The 6673-nt window shown below is 57.1% G+C and overlaps 1 protein-coding gene across 2 annotated transcripts in view; it reads left to right on the top strand.

Annotated features, from left to right (window-relative positions):
• Window positions 1–1083: 1083 nt before the first annotated feature.
• GFI1B (growth factor independent 1B transcriptional repressor) overlaps window positions 1084–6673 on the top strand; it is an 11832-nt gene continuing 6242 nt past the window's right edge. Inside the window, exon 1 of one of the 2 annotated variants that reach the window (XM_029920668.1) lies at window positions 1084–1809. The gene's annotated coding sequence lies outside the window, so the exon portion shown is untranslated. The remainder of the gene's footprint in view (window positions 1810–6673) is intronic. The other variant, XM_029920669.1, reaches the window with a different exon arrangement.

The raw sequence follows: 6673 nt of genomic DNA, 5'->3' as shown, positions 1-6673 counted from the left end.
CTTTCTAGACAGTCTTCCATACTTCCCTGCTCTCAACTAACTCAGCCTGGCAGCAACCTAGACCTCACTCCCACTAGCTTCATTAACTCTCCTTCCTCCCCAAGTCTGGGTTCATTTCCCCATTCCCATGGCTCCTTTGCATACCATGTATACATCACAGCACTTATCAGCCCGATTTGTAAACTTCAGGGTACCGTGTCCCACCTGCCTGACCAGGAAGGAGCTCACAATGGCTCCTGTCTGGTTTTATATATTTATATATATAAGCAAAGGAAAGGTAGAGAGAGAGGGAGACACAGAATCCAAAGACAGGCTCCAGGCTCTGAGCTGTCAGCACAGAGCCCGACGCGGGGCTTGAACCCACGAATCATGAGATCATGACCTGAGTCAAAGTCAGATGCTCACCGACTGAGCCTCCCAGGCGCCCCCTGCGTAAGCAAAATATAGATATGCATGTATAATAAAGTGAGGATGGGAAGAAATGGGAATTTTTTCTTAATGTCCTTGGAATATTTTGTAAGTTTTCTGCATAATGAGAAACCGCTCCAGCTGACTCTCGGCAACGTGCAACATCCAGAGAACATTCCAGATGTTTCTCACTCTCTCTCCACCAAGGTGACACCAAGGGCTGAGGGCCATGGTCTCCTGCCAGGCCCGTGTGCTGGGACCCGCGCCCCTGCACCCTCACGCAGGCCCGGGTGACCTCCAGACGGGACCCAGTCACAGAACAGCCTCGCCCAAGGCCCCCTCCCCCTCCTGCCGGGCCTCGGAGCTGATGCGTTTTAACTCGGGGCTTCCTGTCTCCAAACGTGTTTTCTTTATGAGGGAAACCTAATCTCTCCAGCGCTGGGCTGGGAAGGCATGCAAATCAGCCTAACAGTGCTCTGTTTTGTGAGTTCTCCCCTTATGCAAAACCTGCTGAAATAAATCAGTCATCCCGTAAGCCGTGGGACACTTGGGGGGCAAAGGAGGAAGAAGGTGGGGGCTCGGTGCCAAAAGGGATGTGATGTCCGAGACTGGCTGTCCTCAGCCTCCCCCTCCAACCGGGTCTCCTTGCGGCCACCAGATGGCGACACTCGCAGGGCCTGGGCCGGGAGGCCGACCTGCAGGGGGTTGAGCCGGCGCCCAGGGGCTGGCTCCCTCCGGGGAGAGCCTGGGCTGATCTTCACCAGTCCCGGGGTCACGTCCCGGGAAGCGTGCATTTGACCTCTCTTCTCAAAGGTCACCTCTGCGAGGACAAGAGGCGGCTCTCTAAGGGCCGTTTGGAGCCCCGTGCTCCTGACTTGGGATGGAGGGAGAGAGACAGAGACAGAGAGAGACAGAGAGGAAGGAAGGACTACAGAAGTGACGAGTTTATACAAAATCAGGTGTACAAGCAAGTGCTCTGTGTTAGCTTCCATTTTTAAAACGGGGTGATGTGGCCCCTCCTTTGCCTCCCCGCAGACGTGGCTCGGGAGGTCGGGGCGCAGAGCGAGCGCAGCTCCCGGGGCGGAGGGCCGCCGGCGGGAGCGCGCCTCCGTCGAGCCGGGGAAGCTTTGATAAGCAAATAGTGCCCCGCGCGCGCTCGGGCGCTCCCTATTGGCTGTGCCTTCACCGCCAGATTTTGACACAAATAATCAGATTGAAAATCAAGGAGGGGAACAGAAGAGGAAAAAAAAAACCAGAGAGAGTGAGAGAGGGAAAGGGTTGGGGAAAAAAAAAGGAGAAGTATCTTGGAGCGCAGAGTCCGAGGTTGACGGAGAGGAGCCGATCCCCAGAGAGGCCGAGAGGGGTTCCCACCGCGACCCGACCCGACCCGACGCCCTCCCGGTGAGTCTCCATCCCGGCCGCTTCTTTCTAAATTTGCATGTCTGACTTCGAGTGTGTCCAGGCAGGCTCCCCGCGCCTCCTGCAGCCCCGGGAAGAAGAAGGTGGGCTGGGCAATCTCTCTCACGAGGGGGCACAGCTTTCCGTCTACCCCGTGGGGAGGTGGTGGTGGGAGACAGAGCCCCTATGGGAATTATGCCGCCTGCCATCCGTGCGTAAGGACCCTTTCCAAAAGTCGATCGGATCTTCTGGGGACCACCTGCGTGTGCCAGTCATACCCAGGGACCTGGGCAGAGTGTGGGGTGACACTCCTTGAGGTGCCTGGCTTGGGGGGGTGCCCTGAGGCACAGACTGGCTGTGTTGTCCCCTCACCCCCGCCAACACCCTGAACTTTCCTTGTCTATAAAATAGGAGTGAACTGGAGTTCCTGGGACACGGGGAGAGCGAGTGCTCTCTCATCCAGAGCCTTGCAGGGGCGGGGGGAGAGGGGAGAGAGCCTTGTCCACGGCCCAGGCCCCCAGCCTCCAGGAGCAGGAGGCTGCAGAAGTACACGTGGTGTCTCAGTCTTTCCTACTTAATTTTGGAGAAAAAAAGTTTAGGGTCTGGGCATCTGGGGTGAGCTACTGGCTCTAAAATAGGGCTTGTTGGGGAGAGGGTCCATAGAGTCGCTGTGGGGAGGTGCCTGGACACAGTTTTCTGAGAAAGTCAGAAGCGTCCATGAATCTCCAGAGGAGGGCAAATTAACTTGCAAGCTCTGAACTTGGATCTGGTGCCGGCTAACTGAGGTGCACCTGTGCCTCCTAATGTTTCCGTGGCAGCAGTGAGCTGGGGGGGGGGGGGGATGATTTCAGTCTTAGTGAGCTGGCAAGTTTCTTGTCCTGAGAGGGGGACACAAGGGACTCTTTACATAAGGAGATGTGTGAGGGGTCTTGAAGATCCGGGGCCAGCATGCTGGGTTCTCTGCAGAACGTTCCTAGAGAGCATCAGAGAGCCGACCCGGGTTGGGTTTGGGGGACGGAGCAGAACATTTTCTCGAGGCTTTCAGGAGGGTGGGTGCGCTTGGGGTCCCCTCGGAGAACACAAGGACTCCGACGTGTTGGGGGTCAGGTCGCCCCCAGGAAAGCAGCCTGATCACATGCGATCTGGACCCTTTGCAGACACCACAGAAAACCTTATGCTCCTTAATTTAGAGGGAGGTTTTTGTTCATTTGTTTTCAGGAATTCAGACCAGTGGGAGCTGCTCCAATTCAGAGCCGTCCAGGAAATGCATTGTTCACTCATTTTGGTGTTTATTGTCGTAAAGGAGATGACACAGGAAAGTGACCGTTTCAACCATTTTTAAGGGTACAGCTCTGTGGCGTTAAAGGCATTCACGGTGCTGTGCAACGGTCACCACCGTCCATCCCAACAATTCTCTTCATCTGCTCAAACTGAAATTCTGTCCCCAGTAGAACACCAAGTCCCCTTCCCCTCCACAGCCCTGGCTCCTACCAGCGTCCTATCTGTCTATGAATCGGACTTCTCTGGGGACCTCATGTAAGCCGAGTCCTACGACATTCAGCCTTTTGTGACTGGCATATTTCGCGTCCCTATGCCCTCTGGTTCCATCCATGTTGCAGCGGGTGCTGGACCTTCCCTGCCTTCACACGCCTGAGCAGTGTTCCCTGGTCTAGACCCGCCGTGTCTTATTTATCCTTCACCCGCTGAGGGACGTTGGCTTGCTTCCATCCTCTGGTTATTGTGAATAGCGCTGCAGTGAATTTGGGAAGACGTCCCTGCTTTCAATTCTTTCGGGCATAAACCCCGAAGTTAGCTCCCTCACTTACAGTCATTGCGGTCTCTGATTTTAAGAGGAGATATTTGAGAAGCGCTTGCAAATTCCAAATAAGAATGATGATCATTCTCTGCCCGGGGTCCCTAACGTCACCCGGACCCATTTCCGCTGAGCCCTACATGGAAACGGGTTTTGGTTTGTTTGTTTGCTTGCTTGTTTGTGTTTCCCCCAAGTCTTGAAACAGAAAGGAAGTCCCAAGCGTCTCTATCACTGACTGACAAACAACGGGGTCTTACCCAACCCTCCCAAAACGGGAAGCCGGGCGGTGAGCTTCTTAGTCAAGGTAGGTCAGTCCTGCGCTGAGGGTCAGCAAACAGTGCATGGGATTTTAGAGCAAAAGGGAAGTTTAGAAATCTCTTAGTCCAACGGTCCCTTTCGAGAGATAGGAAAACCAAGCCCCAGGGTGAAGGCCGACGTGGTCAAGCTCAAGGTCACAAAATCAGACCCGGCCCCACGGGAGGCCCATGGCGCCTCGTGGGGAAATCACAAGACTGTGGCTCCGAGTCCGCCTGGAAGTAGGGGTGTGGGGCCGAGATTCTGACCCAGGGTTGGGGCACCCTCTATCGGGATCGAGGGTTTCGGAAGAGATGTTAACACCACGCACGTCTCCTTCCGGAGGCCGATACCATCAAGGCCTCTGTTTCATGAAGAAATCTTAGGGTTCTTTCACAATCTCTGCTCCGAGCTCTTTCTCAGAACCGTCGTGTGAATCAAAACGGTGTGGCTGTTAATTAACTACAGTATAGGTGATTGGTTCCTGTTTTTTTTTTTTTTTTAACTCAGCGAACAGGGGCCAAAAGGAAGTTCTCGCGGCGTATTTGGCCCCCCTGGGAGCTTGAAGGCTGGGCCGTGAGGCTGGCTGGACCTCCCTGCCAGGCTTAGCCGAGAGAACTTTCTGGGGAGGGAAGCAGAGGACACTGGGGGCTTGGACAGGATCGCGAGAATCGGCCCAGAGAGTCACCTTCCTCCAGCCAGGGACCCTGGATGCTGGGACCCCTTGCTCATGACCTTGTACGGTCCTGGGTTCTAACGAGTTGATCTCTATGGTGTCCTGAGGCTCTGAGCCCAAGGGAAGCCCAAAGCTTCCCGAAGGGATTCTTTCTCACCTGCTTCTCCACGGAAAGCTCTCCATAAACCCATGTGAAGCGTCTGGGTTCCAAAAACAACAGATCAAAGGACACGGGGCCTGGACAGGCCACTTTCCTCTCTCAGCCTCAGTTTCCCCTGTGATCCTGGAAGACAATCGCTGCTTCCCTTGCCCCCCAGTGGGTGTCAGTTTGAGGACATGATGCACACTGGGGACTTTCTAGTCCCTGAAAGGAGTTCCCTATGCACAGAGTAAGTGCCCGGGATCCTGAGCCAGTTTCTAAGCCTCCATTTCCCCTCCATAAAATGGGGCGGTAGCGACTCAGCTTGCAGGTCAGAATTAACAGAGGTAAGGCCACGCAGATCCTGGCTGCGTGATTCCCTGGGACTCCAGCACAGAATGCCGGCCTTTGGTTCTAGTTGGCTTTCTAATAAAACACTATATAAAAATAATAAATCATCTTTTGATAGAGAGACCATGCCCCCTTGGAGGCCCCCCCCCAACACAAGGCAAAAAACCCAGCCTCTGCTTCCCGCTGTGTGTGGGGGTCCCCGCTGGCTCTGCCCAGGGTCTGGCCTCCCCAAGAGTTAGAAGGGGAAGTAAGGGGGCTGTGAGGAGCCCTGGCGGGGGAGGGCAGGGGCAGGAGGAAGAAGACTGTCCCTGGGAGATAAGGCTGCCACAGGCTGCCTGACAAACCCTGGGGGGCGGGGGGCGGGGGACAGCGGGCCAGGCAAGCCTCGTGAAGGCAAAATCTGACAGCTGGATGGGACCCCAGAGCCTTCAAGCCTCACCTCATCGTTTCAGATCCCAGAGGGGAAGGCCCTGAGCATGTCACTGCTCCTGGTCCAGGGCTCGTCCCTGTCCTCAGGGTGCACCTGCTTTGGGCGGGGTACTGGGGGCGCAAATGGATAGGAAAGGACAGGACAGGATGTGGGCTGTGCCCGCCTTCCTGAAGCTTCTCCCATGGGCTGAGACGCCGGCATCTGCTCAAGGCTCCTACAGCCCAGGCACCACGCCAAGCACTTTGCACATCTGTTTGCTACAGAAGGCCTTTCTGCCCCAACAGCCGCAGGGAGTGGGGCTGCGATCCCCAGTTAGCAGATCTGGACACCGACACCTACGGCGAGAAGGGCGGCTCGGATGACCCGGGAGCAGAGAGAGGGCTCTCCAGACTCCCGACGCCCCGGGGGCTCTGGTGAGGGGCAGGCAGGCCTGGGCACGGCTGGGGGTCCCTCTCCTGCCTGGTTCGGGGTCCCCCCCCTCGGGGGAAGGGGGCGACTCCCTGGCCCTCCTCCAAAGGCCAGGCTCCAAGCTGCTCTCTCTAATCTCCCTCCTCCCAGCGGCCTCCTCCCCTCCTTCGCCTTATCGCCCAGCCCTGGCTGTTGTTAGGGCAGCCATAATGCTTTTCCCGCGCTGGGCCCTGTCACCCCTGCAGCCACACATGGCCACTGGCCTGGGGACCGGGGTTCCGCTCCTGTGCCCAGGAAAGGGACCAGCAGAGGACCCACCAGGAACAGCATCGGCCAAGTATTTCCTGCACCTCTGCCTGGGCGTGGCCGGGGGTGAGGAGGACAGAGGACCACCCAGATGCTCTCTGTCTCCCGGGAGCCCTCCAGGGAAGCCAGGAGTATCAAGGTGTCCGTGCCGGTCCGGCTCTGCCATGCCCGGCCCCCGCCTGGGGACCACGTGCAGGTCCCTTTCCTGATTTGGCCCTCCGTGTCTTCCCCACCCCCCTGACCCGTGGCTTGGTGACCATGGCTTTTCGCTGCTCTGCTCCTGCTGTTGGTGGACGTTGGCCTCTTTCTCCACGTCCGACCTCCCAGGAGAGTGCAGTGGTGGTCTTCTCAGGCCTTGAGCCCCACGTGCAACTCCAAGCCGCCCCTCCACCCCCATGCAGAGGGAAGGCTCCTCCCTCTCTGGGCGCTGGGCTCGGGGCTGGGGCCATG

The sequence above is a fragment of the Suricata suricatta genome, chromosome 13 (assembly GCF_006229205.1).
Source record: "Suricata suricatta isolate VVHF042 chromosome 13, meerkat_22Aug2017_6uvM2_HiC, whole genome shotgun sequence".
NCBI lineage: Eukaryota > Metazoa > Chordata > Mammalia > Carnivora > Herpestidae > Suricata > Suricata suricatta.
This window is presented reverse-complemented; position numbering and strand designations above follow the sequence as displayed.